This window comes from Hyla sarda, unplaced genomic scaffold (assembly GCF_029499605.1).
Source record: "Hyla sarda isolate aHylSar1 unplaced genomic scaffold, aHylSar1.hap1 scaffold_615, whole genome shotgun sequence".
Classification (NCBI taxonomy): Eukaryota; Metazoa; Chordata; class Amphibia; order Anura; family Hylidae; genus Hyla; species Hyla sarda.
In genome coordinates this window covers 161,160-178,200 of record NW_026610630.1, presented here as the reverse complement: position 1 = coordinate 178,200, position 17,041 = coordinate 161,160, and the positions used below count along the sequence as shown (strand labels likewise).

At 49.4% G+C, this 17,041-nt stretch overlaps 5 non-coding genes and 2 pseudogenes across 5 annotated transcripts; all 7 read left to right on the top strand.

The window, feature by feature from the left end:
* Nucleotides 1-840: 840 nt before the first annotated feature.
* On the top strand, nucleotides 841-1,031 carry LOC130341288 (U2 spliceosomal RNA). The gene has a single exon (XR_008881257.1). It is a non-coding gene; the product is annotated as a U2 spliceosomal RNA (small nuclear RNA).
* A 2,086-nt stretch (nucleotides 1,032-3,117) lies between these two features.
* LOC130341231 (U2 spliceosomal RNA) lies at nucleotides 3,118-3,277 on the top strand (annotated as a pseudogene).
* A 693-nt stretch (nucleotides 3,278-3,970) lies between these two features.
* LOC130341227 (U2 spliceosomal RNA) lies at nucleotides 3,971-4,155 on the top strand. Its single transcript, XR_008881208.1, has one exon. It is a non-coding gene; the product is annotated as a U2 spliceosomal RNA (small nuclear RNA).
* A 2,084-nt stretch (nucleotides 4,156-6,239) lies between these two features.
* LOC130341287 (U2 spliceosomal RNA) lies at nucleotides 6,240-6,430 on the top strand. Its single transcript, XR_008881256.1, has one exon. It is a non-coding gene; the product is annotated as a U2 spliceosomal RNA (small nuclear RNA).
* A 2,107-nt stretch (nucleotides 6,431-8,537) lies between these two features.
* On the top strand, nucleotides 8,538-8,728 carry LOC130341286 (U2 spliceosomal RNA). Its single transcript, XR_008881255.1, has one exon. It is a non-coding gene; the product is annotated as a U2 spliceosomal RNA (small nuclear RNA).
* A 2,083-nt stretch (nucleotides 8,729-10,811) lies between these two features.
* LOC130341285 (U2 spliceosomal RNA) lies at nucleotides 10,812-11,002 on the top strand. Its single transcript, XR_008881254.1, has one exon. It is a non-coding gene; the product is annotated as a U2 spliceosomal RNA (small nuclear RNA).
* A 2,101-nt stretch (nucleotides 11,003-13,103) lies between these two features.
* Nucleotides 13,104-13,282, top strand: LOC130341230 (U2 spliceosomal RNA; annotated as a pseudogene).
* The last annotated feature ends 3,759 nt before the right edge of the window (nucleotides 13,283-17,041 follow it).

The following is a 17,041-nucleotide window of genomic DNA, read 5'->3' as shown; positions in this document are numbered from 1 at the left end:
CCCGTTGAGATATTGCAGCCGCTGCTGTGTCCAGGCCCAGGAGCCTTAGCACTGTGCTGTGATGTCACTCAATACCACTGACATCACTAGGTGTAAACAACATCTCTCCTTTGCTGTGTATGTGACTATGGAGCTGTTTGGTGATGTCGTCTATTATGGCCTACATAGAAGCAACAGGAGATTGTTGCATCCATCTAGAACCCTCAGAACTACAGTGCTATGATGTCACTCACTTCCACAGGCCTTGCAGAGTGTAAACAACAACAACCCAGCTTTGTTGTGTATGTAACCATAGGGATTTGTGATGTCACCTAGAACCTTCACAGCAGCGACAGCTTTATGAGGAGCATCAGCACTGCTCTGCCTGAGCAGAACCATCACCGCCATAGGTTGTCAAATAACCCGGGTTTAACCCACACAGGTAAGTCCAATGGGGTGCAGGCATGTCCTCTATGCTTACAGCTTCCCGTGGGTGTTGGTTTGATACCGTTTGGGGACAGCCAAGGAGGCATCTGCAGGCAACAAAGGTAGGTGTGTGCTTGTGTGTGTGTTTCCTATGCAGATCCTAAGCCCAGTGTCACATGCAAGTAGGAGGAGTAAGAAGGGTTCCTGGCAAATCCGGGTTATGGATTGCATTTAAAAAGGCCCCGTGGGAGTGCAATGGGCCCCTGTCTTGCTGCTTAGCAATAATGGTATGGGTTTAGGTTCTGCTGTGTGTACTGGTGGTTGACTGCCCCCCAGCCCAGAGTGTGCATGGAAAATTGTCTGGCAGCCTCCCTGACAGCAAGCAGTGATAGTGCCCATGAAGGGCACCTTGTTGGGCCCGCCCCTTTCACGGTTATCGCTTCTCGGCCTTTTGGCTAAGATCAAGTGTAGTATCTGTTCTTATCAGTTTAATATCTGATACGTCCCCTATCTGGGGACCATATATTAAATGGATTTTTGAGAACGGGGGCCGATTTCGAAGCTTGCTTCCGTCGCCCTATGCATTGACCCGATATGGCAGTATCTTCGGGTACAGTGCACCACCCCCTTACAGGGTTAAAAAGAAAGATTCCTACTTTCATTGCTACCTGCTTGCTGGCTAGCCAGCTAGCCAGCCCTGTGGGCCTTGCTGCTGCTGCAGCCAAAAAACAAAAGGTGGTGCTGCTGCTGCTTCTGCTGCTTCTGCTTGTGTCTGGCCGCTGTTGGAGCGTCCAGGCACAGGACTTCTGCTGCTGCTGACTAAATGGCCTCCTTAATTGGATCATTTGAGTAGCCAGCACACCTGTGCAGGTAGGGCATGACATGATAGGCAGCTGCCTTGATAGCGGGTGGGTGCTGAATGTTCCTAATTGACAAAATAAGATTAATGCTTATGAAGAAATATAAAATCTCATCCCTTCCCCAATATCGCGCCACACCCCTACCCCTTAATTCCCTGGTTGAACTTGATGGACATATGTCTTTTTTCGACCGTACTAACTATGTAACTATGTAACATAACATGGGGGGGGGGGGGTCTCCTGGCTGTTCACACAGGTGTGTCATTGCTGTACATTGACCATGCATTGCTTCTGTGGTATTGCAAAGGCAAAGACAAATGCTTCCAGCCATCCATTGCACTAATGGATTGGTCATCAGCTGGCTGTCTATGTCCCGCATCAATATAGACCAAAGTACAGAGGGTTAGGCTATGCTATTGTGCACCTACCTGATGCATCAGAAGGTGCGAGGCCCTTGCTAAATTCTGTGCACAGACTTTGAGATCTATACTTTAGACTGTATCTAAACCTGCTCCAACATGGACTGACATTCTGGCCTACTTTCAGCCGATGCGACTTGTCTGTCGCTGAACAGTCGCTTTTTATGTATTCAGCACCTATGTATAATGTTGTAAAAATGCTCTAGAAGCTAAAGTCGCAGAAATGTCACACATATTTGGCCTGCAACTTTCTGTGCGACAAATTCAGACAGGAAAAATCAGTATAAATCCTTAGAAAATTATCCCCCAGTGTCTCCATCTGCTGGCGGTATTGAATAAGCATTGCTGCACTGATGGGGTATGCATTAGACGAAAAAAAAGAAGAAAAAGAAGAATAATACGCCCAGAAAAGAGGCGAAAAGGAGAAAAACGTAAAAAAACGTGAAAAAAAAGTAAGAGGAAGAGAAGGGAAAAAAAGGTGGAAATGGGTTTAAAAGTGATTTCGGCGGAGAAATATATATATATATATATATATATATATATATATATATATATATATACGCGCACACACACACATATATATAAACGTATTCTCCGTTGAGATATTGCAGCCGCTGCTGTGTCCAGGCCCAGGAGCCTTAGCACTGTGCTGTGATGTCACTCAATACCACTGACATCACTAGGTGTAAACAACATCTCTCCTTTGCTGTGTATGTGACTATGGAGCTGTTTGGTGATGTCGTCTATTATGGCCTTCATAGAAGCAACAGGAGATTGTTGCATCCATCTAGAACCCTCAGAACTACAGTGCTATGATGTCACTCACTTCCACAGGCCTTGCAGAGTGTAAACAACAACAACCCAGCTTTGTTGTGTATGTAACCATAGGGATTTGTGATGTCACCTAGAACCTTCACAGCAGCGACAGCTTTATGAGGAGCATCAGCACTGCTCTGCCTGAGCAGAACCATCACCGCCATAGGTTGTCAAATAACCCGGGTTTAACCCACACAGGTAAGTCCAATGGGGTGCAGGCATGTCCTCTATGCTTACAGCTTCCCGTGGGTGTTGGTTTGATACCGTTTGGGGACAGCCAAGGAGGCATCTGCAGGCAACAAAGGTAGGTGTGTGCTTGTGTGTGTGTTTCCTATGCAGATCCTAAGCCCAGTGTCACATGCAAGTAGGAGGAGTAAGAAGGGTTCCTGGCAAATCCGGGTTATGGATTGCATTTAAAAAGGCCCCGTGGGAGTGCAATGGGCCCCTGTCTTGCTGCTTAGCAATAATGGTATGGGTTTAGGTTCTGCTGTGTGTACTGGTGGTTGACTGCCCCCCAGCCCAGAGTGTGCATGGAAAATTGTCTGGCAGCCTCCCTGACAGCAAGCAGTGATAGTGCCCATGAAGGGCACCTTGTTGGGCCCGCCCCTTTCACGGTTATCGCTTCTCGGCCTTTTGGCTAAGATCAAGTGTAGTATCTGTTCTTATCAGTTTTCATGCTGGTGGGGATGGGTGCTGCATGGAGGATGCAGGTGTACCAGGGCTTTCCGGGGCTGGTTCTGAGGAATCAGCTCGACGGCTGCCCCGATGTGACCTGTTCCCTCTGGGTCTCGCCATGAGGCTGAGAGGGTCTAGAGCCGAGGTACTTTTGTGCCTCGGGGAGTGGTGACCCCGAGGTGCCGAAACTCACTGGGAGAATAGACTCACTGAGTTGAAGCACGGGCACCATAATCTCTTCACCTTGTGGCACTCACCTCTTGATTCCCGGCCTTCTGGCTAGGATCAGAGAAATTTTTATAGATCCGGCCGGATGTCCGGGCAGTATATCTGCACACATTCACTTATTTATTTCTTTTTTGTCTCACTGTGTCACTTTTTGCGTGTTGTGTGTTCACAGGATTTGTCAGGATGCGGTAGCCCTTCTGGGTGTCCCTCCTGGCGGTCTAGGGGAGGTGTGTGTGGCCATTAGGTTCCGCACCTCCCTGCAAACACCCCGGGTACTCCTGCTTTGGCAGGGTACCTACCGTAATCGGCTCTGCGGGCAGATACCTTGGCCAACGCCAAGGGGGATGCCGGGAGCATTTGTGGTCCCCTAGTAGCTTCGGCGAAAAGGGACATCGAACCTGGAACCTCGCAGGTACCTTTTGGTCCGGAGGCGAAGGGTAAGGTTTGTTGGGGGGCCTCTCTCCTATCGGAGAAGGGCTTGCGATAGACCGCATCCTTTGTGCACGTTTTTTTAGTGTAACACGTTTGCACTTTTTCTTGCACTTTGGGTGAATCGAAAGCACGTTCCTCGGCTTTAGATAAAAAAAAAAAAAAAAAAATCTGTTCTTATCAGTTTAATATCTGATACGTCCCCTATCTGGGGACCATATATTAAATGGATTTTTGAGAACGGGGGCCGATTTCGAAGCTTGCTTCCGTCGCCCTATGCATTGACCCGATATGGCAGTATCTTCGGGTACAGTGCACCACCCCCTTACAGGGTTAAAAAGAAAGATTCCTACTTTCATTGCTACCTGCTTGCTGGCTAGCCAGCTAGCCAGCCCTGTGGGCCTTGCTGCTGCTGCAGCCAAAAAACAAAAGGTGGTGCTGCTGCTGCTTCTGCTGCTTCTGCTTGTGTCTGGCCGCTGTTGGAGCGTCCAGGCACAGGACTTCTGCTGCTGCTGACTAAATGGCCTCCTTAATTGGATCATTTGAGTAGCCAGCACACCTGTGCAGGTAGGGCATGACATGATAGGCAGCTGCCTTGATAGCGGGTGGGTGCTGAATGTTCCTAATTGACAAAATAAGATTAATGCTTATGAAGAAATATAAAATCTCATCCCTTCCCCAATATCGCGCCACACCCCTACCCCTTAATTCCCTGGTTGAACTTGATGGACATATGTCTTTTTTCGACCGTACTAACTATGTAACTATGTAACATAACATGGGGGGGGGGGGGTCTCCTGGCTGTTCACACAGGTGTGTCATTGCTGTACATTGACCATGCATTGCTTCTGTGGTATTGCAAAGGCAAAGACAAATGCTTCCAGCCATCCATTGCACTAATGGATTGGTCATCAGCTGGCTGTCTATGTCCCGCATCAATATAGACCAAAGTACAGAGGGTTAGGCTATGCTATTGTGCACCTACCTGATGCATCAGAAGGTGCGAGGCCCTTGCTAAATTCTGTGCACAGACTTTGAGATCTATACTTTAGACTGTATCTAAACCTGCTCCAACATGGACTGACATTCTGGCCTACTTTCAGCCGATGCGACTTGTCTGTCGCTGAACAGTCGCTTTTTATGTATTCAGCACCTATGTATAATGTTGTAAAAATGCTCTAGAAGCTAAAGTCGCAGAAATGTCACACATATTTGGCCTGCAACTTTCTGTGCGACAAATTCAGACAGGAAAAATCAGTATAAATCCTTAGAAAATTATCCCCCAGTGTCTCCATCTGCTGGCGGTATTGAATAAGCATTGCTGCACTGATGGGGTATGCATTAGACGAAAAAAAAGAAGAAAAAGAAGAATAATACGCCCAGAAAAGAGGCGAAAAGGAGAAAAACGTAAAAAAACGTGAAAAAAAAGTAAGAGGAAGAGAAGGGAAAAAAAGGTGGAAATGGGTTTAAAAGTGATTTCGGCGGAGAAATATATATATATATATATATATATATATATATATATATATATATACGCGCACACACACACATATATATAAACGTATTCTCCGTTGAGATATTGCAGCCGCTGCTGTGTCCAGGCCCAGGAGCCTTAGCACTGTGCTGTGATGTCACTCAATACCACTGACATCACTAGGTGTAAACAACATCTCTCCTTTGCTGTGTATGTGACTATGGAGCTGTTTGGTGATGTCGTCTATTATGGCCTTCATAGAAGCAACAGGAGATTGTTGCATCCATCTAGAACCCTCAGAACTACAGTGCTATGATGTCACTCACTTCCACAGGCCTTGCAGAGTGTAAACAACAACAACCCAGCTTTGTTGTGTATGTAACCATAGGGATTTGTGATGTCACCTAGAACCTTCACAGCAGCGACAGCTTTATGAGGAGCATCAGCACTGCTCTGCCTGAGCAGAACCATCACCGCCATAGGTTGTCAAATAACCCGGGTTTAACCCACACAGGTAAGTCCAATGGGGTGCAGGCATGTCCTCTATGCTTACAGCTTCCCGTGGGTGTTGGTTTGATACCGTTTGGGGACAGCCAAGGAGGCATCTGCAGGCAACAAAGGTAGGTGTGTGCTTGTGTGTGTGTTTCCTATGCAGATCCTAAGCCCAGTGTCACATGCAAGTAGGAGGAGTAAGAAGGGTTCCTGGCAAATCCGGGTTATGGATTGCATTTAAAAAGGCCCCGTGGGAGTGCAATGGGCCCCTGTCTTGCTGCTTAGCAATAATGGTATGGGTTTAGGTTCTGCTGTGTGTACTGGTGGTTGACTGCCCCCCAGCCCAGAGTGTGCATGGAAAATTGTCTGGCAGCCTCCCTGACAGCAAGCAGTGATAGTGCCCATGAAGGGCACCTTGTTGGGCCCGCCCCTTTCACGGTTATCGCTTCTCGGCCTTTTGGCTAAGATCAAGTGTAGTATCTGTTCTTATCAGTTTAATATCTGATACGTCCCCTATCTGGGGACCATATATTAAATGGATTTTTGAGAACGGGGGCCGATTTCGAAGCTTGCTTCCGTCGCCCTATGCATTGACCCGATATGGCAGTATCTTCGGGTACAGTGCACCACCCCCTTACAGGGTTAAAAAGAAAGATTCCTACTTTCATTGCTACCTGCTTGCTGGCTAGCCAGCTAGCCAGCCCTGTGGGCCTTGCTGCTGCTGCAGACAAAAAACAAAAGGTGGTGCTGCTGCTGCTTCTGCTGCTTCTGCTTCTGCTTGTGTCTGGCCGCTGTTGGAGCGTCCAGGCACAGGACTTCTGCTGCTGCTGACTAAATGGCCTCCTTAATTGGATCATTTGAGTAGCCAGCACACCTGTGCAGGTAGGGCATGACATGATAGGCAGCTGCCTTGATAGCGGGTGGGTGCTGAATGTTCCTAATTGACAAAATAAGATTAATGCTTATGAAGAAATATAAAATCTCATCCCTTCCCCAATATCGCGCCACACCCCTACCCCTTAATTCCCTGGTTGAACTTGATGGACATATGTCTTTTTTCGACCGTACTAACTATGTAACTATGTAACATAACATGGGGGGGGGGGGGGGGGTCTCCTGGCTGTTCACACAGGTGTGTCATTGCTGTACATTGACCATGCATTGCTTCTGTGGTATTGCAAAGGCAAAGACAAATGCTTCCAGCCATCCATTGCACTAATGGATTGGTCATCAGCTGGCTGTCTATGTCCCGCATCAATATAGACCAAAGTACAGAGGGTTAGGCTATGCTATTGTGCACCTACCTGATGCATCAGAAGGTGCGAGGCCCTTGCTAAATTCTGTGCACAGACTTTGAGATCTATACTTTAGACTGTATCTAAACCTGCTCCAACATGGACTGACATTCTGGCCTACTTTCAGCCGATGCGACTTGTCTGTCGCTGAACAGTCGCTTTTTATGTATTCAGCACCTATGTATAATGTTGTAAAAATGCTCTAGAAGCTAAAGTCGCAGAAATGTCACACATATTTGGCCTGCAACTTTCTGTGCGACAAATTCAGACAGGAAAAATCAGTATAAATCCTTAGAAAATTATCCCCCAGTGTCTCCATATGCTGGCGGTATTGAATAAGCATTGCTGCACTGATGGGTGTTCATTAGACGAAAAAAAAGAAGAAAAAGAAGAATAATACGCCCAGAAAAGAGGCGAAAAGGAGAAAAACGTAAAAAAACGTGAAAAAAAAGTAAGAGGAAGAGAAGGGAAAAAAAGGTGGAAATGGGTTTAAAAGTGATTTCGGCGGAGAAATATATATATATATATATATATATATATATATATATATATATATATATATATATATATACGCGCACACACACACATATATATAAACGTATTCCCCGTTGAGATATTGCAGCCGCTGCTGTGTCCAGGCCCAGGAGCCTTAGCACTGTGCTGTGATGTCACTCAATACCACTGACATCACTAGGTGTAAACAACATCTCTCCTTTGCTGTGTATGTGACTATGGAGCTGTTTGGTGATGTCGTCTATTATGGCCTACATAGAAGCAACAGGAGATTGTTGCATCCATCTAGAACCCTCAGAACTACAGTGCTATGATGTCACTCACTTCCACAGGCCTTGCAGAGTGTAAACAACAACAACCCAGCTTTGTTGTGTATGTAACCATAGGGATTTGTGATGTCACCTAGAACCTTCACAGCAGCGACAGCTTTATGAGGAGCATCAGCACTGCTCTGCCTGAGCAGAACCATCACCGCCATAGGTTGTCAAATAACCCGGGTTTAACCCACACAGGTAAGTCCAATGGGGTGCAGGCATGTCCTCTATGCTTACAGCTTCCCGTGGGTGTTGGTTTGATACCGTTTGGGGACAGCCAAGGAGGCATCTGCAGGCAACAAAGGTAGGTGTGTGCTTGTGTGTGTGTTTCCTATGCAGATCCTAAGCCCAGTGTCACATGCAAGTAGGAGGAGTAAGAAGGGTTCCTGGCAAATCCGGGTTATGGATTGCATTTAAAAAGGCCCCGTGGGAGTGCAATGGGCCCCTGTCTTGCTGCTTAGCAATAATGGTATGGGTTTAGGTTCTGCTGTGTGTACTGGTGGTTGACTGCCCCCCAGCCCAGAGTGTGCATGGAAAATTGTCTGGCAGCCTCCCTGACAGCAAGCAGTGATAGTGCCCATGAAGGGCACCTTGTTGGGCCCGCCCCTTTCACGGTTATCGCTTCTCGGCCTTTTGGCTAAGATCAAGTGTAGTATCTGTTCTTATCAGTTTAATATCTGATACGTCCCCTATCTGGGGACCATATATTAAATGGATTTTTGAGAACGGGGGCCGATTTCGAAGCTTGCTTCCGTCGCCCTATGCATTGACCCGATATGGCAGTATCTTCGGGTACAGTGCACCACCCCCTTACAGGGTTAAAAAGAAAGATTCCTACTTTCATTGCTACCTGCTTGCTGGCTAGCCAGCTAGCCAGCCCTGTGGGCCTTGCTGCTGCTGCAGCCAAAAAACAAAAGGTGGTGCTGCTGCTGCTTCTGCTGCTTCTGCTTCTGCTTGTGTCTGGCCGCTGTTGGAGCGTCCAGGCACAGGACTTCTGCTGCTGCTGACTAAATGGCCTCCTTAATTGGATCATTTGAGTAGCCAGCACACCTGTGCAGGTAGGGCATGACATGATAGGCAGCTGCCTTGATAGCGGGTGGGTGCTGAATGTTCCTAATTGACAAAATAAGATTAATGCTTATGAAGAAATATAAAATCTCATCCCTTCCCCAATATCGCGCCACACCCCTACCCCTTGATTCCCTGGTTGAACTTGATGGACATATGTCTTTTTTCGACCGTACTAACTATGTAACTATGTAACATAACATGGGGGGGGGGGGGGGGTCTCCTGGCTGTTCACACAGGTGTGTCATTGCTGTACATTGACCATGCATTGCTTCTGTGGTATTGCAAAGGCAAAGACAAATGCTTCCAGCCATCCATTGCACTAATGGATTGGTCATCAGCTGGCTGTCTATGTCCCGCATCAATATAGACCAAAGTACAGAGGGTTAGGCTATGCTATTGTGCACCTACCTGATGCATCAGAAGGTGCGAGGCCCTTGCTAAATTCTGTGCACAGACTTTGAGATCTATACTTTAGACTGTATCTAAACCTGCTCCAACATGGACTGACATTCTGGCCTACTTTCAGCCGATGCGACTTGTCTGTCGCTGAACAGTCGCTTTTTATGTATTCAGCACCTATGTATAATGTTGTAAAAATGCTCTAGAAGCTAAAGTCGCAGAAATGTCACACATATTTGGCCTGCAACTTTCTGTGCGACAAATTCAGACAGGAAAAATCAGTATAAATCCTTAGAAAATTATCCCCCAGTGTCTCCATCTGCTGGCGGTATTGAATAAGCATTGCTGCACTGATGGGGTATGCATTAGACGAAAAAAAAGAAGAAAAAGAAGAATAATACGCCCAGAAAAGAGGCGAAAAGGAGAAAAACGTAAAAAAACGTGAAAAAAAAGTAAGAGGAAGAGAAGGGAAAAAAAGGTGGAAATGGCTTTAAAAGTGATTTCGGCGGAGAAATATATATATATATATATATATATATATATATATATATATATATATATACGCGCACACACACGTATTCTCCGTTGAGATATTGCAGCCGCTGCTGTGTCCAGGCCCAGGAGCCTTAGCACTGTGCTGTGATGTCACTCAATACCACTGACATCACTAGGTGTAAACAACATCTCTCCTTTGCTGTGTATGTGACTATGGAGCTGTTTGGTGATGTCGTCTATTATGGCCTTCATAGAAGCAACAGGAGATTGTTGCATCCATCTAGAACCCTCAGAACTACAGTGCTATGATGTCACTCACTTCCACAGGCCTTGCAGAGTGTAAACAACAACAACCCAGCTTTGTTGTGTATGTAACCATAGGGATTTGTGATGTCACCTAGAACCTTCACAGCAGCGACAGCTTTATGAGGAGCATCAGCACTGCTCTGCCTGAGCAGAACCATCACCGCCATAGGTTGTCAAATAACCCGGGTTTAACCCACACAGGTAAGTCCAATGGGGTGCAGGCATGTCCTCTATGCTTACAGCTTCCCGTGGGTGTTGGTTTGATACCGTTTGGGGACAGCCAAGGAGGCATCTGCAGGCAACAAAGGTAGGTGTGTGCTTGTGTGTGTGTTTCCTATGCAGATCCTAAGCCCAGTGTCACATGCAAGTAGGAGGAGTAAGAAGGGTTCCTGGCAAATCCGGGTTATGGATTGCATTTAAAAAGGCCCCGTGGGAGTGCAATGGGCCCCTGTCTTGCTGCTTAGCAATAATGGTATGGGTTTAGGTTCTGCTGTGTGTACTGGTGGTTGACTGCCCCCCAGCCCAGAGTGTGCATGGAAAATTGTCTGGCAGCCTCCCTGACAGCAAGCAGTGATAGTGCCCATGAAGGGCACCTTGTTGGGCCCGCCCCTTTCACGGTTATCGCTTCTCGGCCTTTTGGCTAAGATCAAGTGTAGTATCTGTTCTTATCAGTTTAATATCTGATACGTCCCCTATCTGGGGACCATATATTAAATGGATTTTTGAGAACGGGGGCCGATTTCGAAGCTTGCTTCCGTCGCCCTATGCATTGACCCGATATGGCAGTATCTTCGGGTACAGTGCACCACCCCCTTACAGGGTTAAAAAGAAAGATTCCTACTTTCATTGCTACCTGCTTGCTGGCTAGCCAGCTAGCCAGCCCTGTGGGCCTTGCTGCTGCTGCAGCCAAAAAACAAAAGGTGGTGCTGCTGCTGCTTCTGCTGCTTCTGCTTCTGCTTGTGTCTGGCCGCTGTTGGAGCGTCCAGGCACAGGACTTCTGCTGCTGCTGACTAAATGGCCTCCTTAATTGGATCATTTGAGTAGCCAGCACACCTGTGCAGGTAGGGCATGACATGATAGGCAGCTGCCTTGATAGCGGGTGGGTGCTGAATGTTCCTAATTGACAAAATAAGATTAATGCTTATGAAGAAATATAAAATCTCATCCCTTCCCCAATATCGCGCCACACCCCTACCCCTTAATTCCCTGGTTGAACTTGATGGACATATGTCTTTTTTCGACCGTACTAACTATGTAACTATGTAACATAACATGGGGGGGGGGGGGTGGTCTCCTGGCTGTTCACACAGGTGTGTCATTGCTGTACATTGACCATGCATTGCTTCTGTGGTATTGCAAAGGCAAAGACAAATGCTTCCAGCCATCCATTGCACTAATGGATTGGTCATCAGCTGGCTGTCTATGTCCCGCATCAATATAGACCAAAGTACAGAGGGTTAGGCTATGCTATTGTGCACCTACCTGATGCATCAGAAGGTGCGAGGCCCTTGCTAAATTCTGTGCACAGACTTTGAGATCTATACTTTAGACTGTATCTAAACCTGCTCCAACATGGACTGACATTCTGGCCTACTTTCAGCCGATGCGACTTGTCTGTCGCTGAACAGTCGCTTTTTATGTATTCAGCACCTATGTATAATGTTGTAAAAATGCTCTAGAAGCTAAAGTCGCAGAAATGTCACACATATTTGGCCTGCAACTTTCTGTGCGACAAATTCAGACAGGAAAAATCAGTATAAATCCTTAGAAAATTATCCCCCAGTGTCTCCATCTGCTGGCGGTATTGAATAAGCATTGCTGCACTGATGGGGTATGCATTAGACGAAAAAAAAGAAGAAAAAGAAGAATAATACGCCCAGAAAAGAGGCGAAAAGGAGAAAAACGTAAAAAAACGTGAAAAAAAAGTAAGAGGAAGAGAAGGGAAAAAAAGGTGGAAATGGGTTTAAAAGTGATTTCGGCGGAGAAATATATATATATATATATATATATATATACATATATATATATATATATATATACGCGCACACACACACATATATATAAACGTATTCTCCGTTGAGATATTGCAGCCGCTGCTGTGTCCAGGCCCAGGAGCCTTAGCACTGTGCTGTGATGTCACTCAATACCACTGACATCACTAGGTGTAAACAACATCTCTCCTTTGCTGTGTATGTGACTATGGAGCTGTTTGGTGATGTCGTCTATTATGGCCTTCATAGAAGCAACAGGAGATTGTTGCATCCATCTAGAACCCTCAGAACTACAGTGCTATGATGTCACTCACTTCCACAGGCCTTGCAGAGTGTAAACAACAACAACCCAGCTTTGTTGTGTATGTAACCATAGGGATTTGTGATGTCACCTAGAACCTTCACAGCAGCGACAGCTTTATGAGGAGCATCAGCACTGCTCTGCCTGAGCAGAACCATCACCGCCATAGGTTGTCAAATAACCCGGGTTTAACCCACACAGGTAAGTCCAATGGGGTGCAGGCATGTCCTCTATGCTTACAGCTTCCCGTGGGTGTTGGTTTGATACCGTTTGGGGACAGCCAAGGAGGCATCTGCAGGCAACAAAGGTAGGTGTGTGCTTGTGTGTGTGTTTCCTATGCAGATCCTAAGCCCAGTGTCACATGCAAGTAGGAGGAGTAAGAAGGGTTCCTGGCAAATCCGGGTAATGGATTGCATTTAAAAAGGCCCCGTGGGAGTGCAATGGGCCCCTGTCTTGCTGCTTAGCAATAATGGTATGGGTTTAGGTTCTGCTGTGTGTACTGGTGGTTGACTGCCCCCCAGCCCAGAGTGTGCATGGAAAATTGTCTGGCAGCCTCCCTGACAGCAAGCAGTGATAGTGCCCATGAAGGGCACCTTGTTGGGCCCGCCCCTTTCACGGTTATCGCTTCTCGGCCTTTTGGCTAAGATCAAGTGTAGTATCTGTTCTTATCAGTTTAATATTTAATACTTACCTGGCAGGGGAGATACCATGATCGCTACGGTCTGAAGAACTCCAAGCATTGTGGTAGAGATTTTGCGTAGTACGATTGCAGTACTTTTCGTTCTTATTAGAACCGCATTTCTCTAGAGCATACCACCTGAAGATCGTCTCCTGCCTGCCTCGGAACATCTGAAGAAGGAGAAGATCTTGAAGACTGCAGCTCCGGAAGAAGCCGACGAAGAACCTGGAAGAAGGGAATCGGCGGTGAATTCCGGAACAGCGGCGAAGAGGAAGGCGGCGCAGAATCTTTTCGAAGAAACTCGCTGCCTCTGGAGAAGGATTTGCATAGCTCCTCCCACCGGGACCGGATCTGCATAGCTCCTCCCACCCGGGAAAGAAGACTTTGCGAAGCCTCTCTCCACAAGCAAGCAAGGAAGCGGAAAAGAGCCTGCTGGAAGAAGCCATGGCCTCAACCAGCAAGTCCACCCAGGAGGCTGCAGGGCAAGGCCTGGAGGTCCAGCCCCAACCACAGCAAGCTTCAACCTCCACCACGGCAAGGCAGAAGGGCGGCAGAATTCCTAACCTGGAAGCTCCAACCCTGGAGCCCTGGATGAGGCAGACTGTTGCCTTGAAGCTCAAGCCCGTGGACGGAAGGGTGCCGGACATGTCCCACGACGTGTTCTGCAAGAAGATGCTGGCGGATCAAGGCTTCCCCACGGCTGACACCCTGGGAATAGCAACCTTCTTTTCGGGAATCTTCTACATCACCTTTGCCACCATTGGGACCTGTAGAAGATACTGGGAGGTGGTGAAAGCGGCGAGTCCCGAATCCCCTTTCTCTCGCTTTGTGGGCAACTGCCTTATTCAAAGAGAGGAGAGGCGGGTGACGGTCTCAATGCGGAACCCACACACCCCAGGCACGGACATCTCGACCTTCCTGAAGCGCTTCTGCACCGTGGTGAGGGAGCCCACCCGCATCCTGAACTCACTCGGATACTGGACCTGCAAGTGGTCTGTGGTCGTCAGACTCAACAAGAACCCTGCTTCTCCAGACGGACTACAGCACCTGCCAACGACATTTTCCTTGGGCAACTCCACAGGACTTATCTTCTACCCGGACATGCCGCAGACCTGCAGGAGATGTGGCAAGATGGGCCACGAGGGCAAGGACTGTACGGAGGATGCCTGCAGGTATTGCCGTGTGACAGGTCACACGACCAAGGACTGCCCCAAGAGCAAGACCTGCAACCTCTGCGGACTGGCAGCCCACAGCTACAAGGACTGCCCCCAGAGGGAGAGAACATGGGCATCTGTGGCAGCGAAAGCACCGAAGCCAGCCCCAGCTCCGGAGCCAACACCACGGATGGCCAAGCCGACCAAGGAGGGTAAGAAGGCGAAAGCCACCACCCCTGCCCCGTCCCGCCCCTCCCCTGCCCCTCCCGCCCCATCCCCTGCCCCTCCCGCCCCATCCCCTGCCCCTCCCGCCCCATCTCCTGCCCCATCCCGCCCCACCCCTGCCCCATCCCGCCCCACCCCTGCCCCATCCCGTCCCACTCCTGCCCCATCCCGTCCCACCCCTGCCCCTCCTGCCCCATCCCGTCCCACCCCTGCCCCTCCTGCCCCATCCCGCCCCACCCCTGCCCCCCGTACCCCACCCCGGCCCACCCCTGCCCCGTCCTCCCCTGCCCGGCCCACCCCTGCCCCGTCCTCCCCTGCCCGGCCCACCCCTGCCCCGTCCTCCCCTGCCCGGGCACTCTCTCCTGCCCCCCGCCCCACCCAGCCTCCTTTCTCTCCTGGCCCAGCAGCACCTAACCCCCCTCCAGCTGCTGGTGCCCGCCCTTCGGAGGACTTTCCTGTGCTTCCTCCCCCAGGTACCATACAGAGGAAGAGGAAAGGAAGGGACAACGCATCAGAAGAGTCCCACAAAAGAAAGATAATCGAGACCTGCGAGACCCCTCAAGCTTCAGACGAGGAGGAGGAGGAGATGGAGCAGGTCTGCGAGAGCCTTGAAGCTTCAGAAGGAGAGGAGGTGATGGAGCAGGCCCAAGTGGAGCAGGTCCAAGCAGAGCCAGTCCAAGCTCAATCTATGGAGGAGCTGCTGCAGGACCCAGAGGTCAAGAAAATCCTGGACACTCCGTCCAACACAGTCTACGACGAATTCTTGGAAGGGCGCTACGAGAAGCCACAGGAGCCGACAGGCGCCAGAGAAGAGGACCCGTCCGACCAGACTGGTAACTAGTATCAGAACTAACCTCTCTTTTTATTCCCATGGCTGATCTCAACATCTTCTGCATTAATGTGAGGAGTATTAGAGCTTGGTTTAGATTTCAGACTGTTCTTACGTTCTTAGATTCCCAGAGGTGTGATGTTTACATGTTGCAGGAATGTGCTTTGTCTGCTTCTAGGTCTTACAACCATCTGGCCAGGCAGTGGCCTCACGGCCCTTCCTACTGGTCTGGTGGGGGCGACAATAGGTCTGCGGGGGTGGCCATCCTGATCAGGGGAGGTAACTTTGCACTTGATTCCGTCCGGGAGCTCGTCTGTGGCAGACTTCTTGTCGCAGACGGTTCCTGGGCGGGTGAGCCCGTGCGGCTCATCAACGTGTATGCCTCCCCTGAGAGGGATGTCCGACTGGAGGTTCTCCAGGCCCTGCGGGCTGAACTCGCCACCACTAGAGCAGTAGTGTTGGGTGGTGACTTCAACTGCCCCATTGAGGTGGACGGGCGCAGTTCTGGCACATCCGCCAACCTGGACGTGACGTCTAAACTGCTGATCGAGATGGTGACGGAGGCATCCTTGCAGGACGTTGTCGGGTCCGTCGGGAACGGCTCCGTAAACTATACGTGGAGCCGCCCCGATGGCTCGCTCCGTTCTCGGATAGACTTCATCTTCACTTCGAGAGCAGTCAGAAAGGTGTCGTACTCTATGGTCCCCTGCTTCTTCTCTGACCACAGGGCCATTCGATTCCGGGGGACTCTGGGCCATGGATTCCCACCTGGCCCGGGCTCCTGGAAGTTGAATTGTGCCCTGTTGGAGCAGAGGGAGGTCATGGAGGAACTTAGGGATGCTTACCTTGTATGGCGAAATGACAAATGTCTGTTCAAGTGCATCAGCGATTGGTGGGAATATGTTAAAGTCGAATTCCGTTGTTTCTTTCAGGCAAAAGGCAGACAACAGGCGTGTGCGAAGAAGTGGGACTTGAGGAAACTGCAGCGCGAGCTGCGGTCCCTGCAGGACCTGCTCCAGTGTGGCTGGGACGTCAGGGAGGAGCTGGAGGAGACCAAAAAGAGCTTGAAAAGGCACTTTGAGGAGGAATCCAAGCGAATCGTCTTTCGTTCCAAGGTGGAGAACCTGGAGAAGGGTGAGAAATGTAACTCTTTCTTTTTCAGGAAGCTCCATGCCGGCCACACGCCCCTGACTGAGCTACGAGATGAGACCGGACACATGAGGAGCGGCAAGGAGGAAGTGATGGGGGTCGTCCACGACTTCTACAGCAACCTCTACGCCCCCAAGTCATCCGACCCCGAAGCCGCCGAGAGGTTCCTGTCAGGTGTCACTAACGTTGTTGATCCCGCAGGTGCGGCGGCAATGGACGATCCCTTGACGGTGGGGGAGCTGCTCTCTGCCGCTAAATCCTTTAAGCCCGGCAGGACCCCGGGCAGTGACGGTCTCCCGGCCGAGCTCTACGTAGCGCTGGGTGACCTGATCTGTCCGGACCTGTTGGAGGTGTACGAGGAGATGGTGGTGGGGGGCAGAATGCCTCCGTCGTTGAGGGAAGGGATGATCACGATCTTGTATAAGCGGAAGGGGGAGAGATGTGACCTGAAAAACTGGCGTCCCATCTCTCTCCTGAACGTGGACTACAAGATCCTCGCCAAGGTGCTGGCCAACAGGCTGA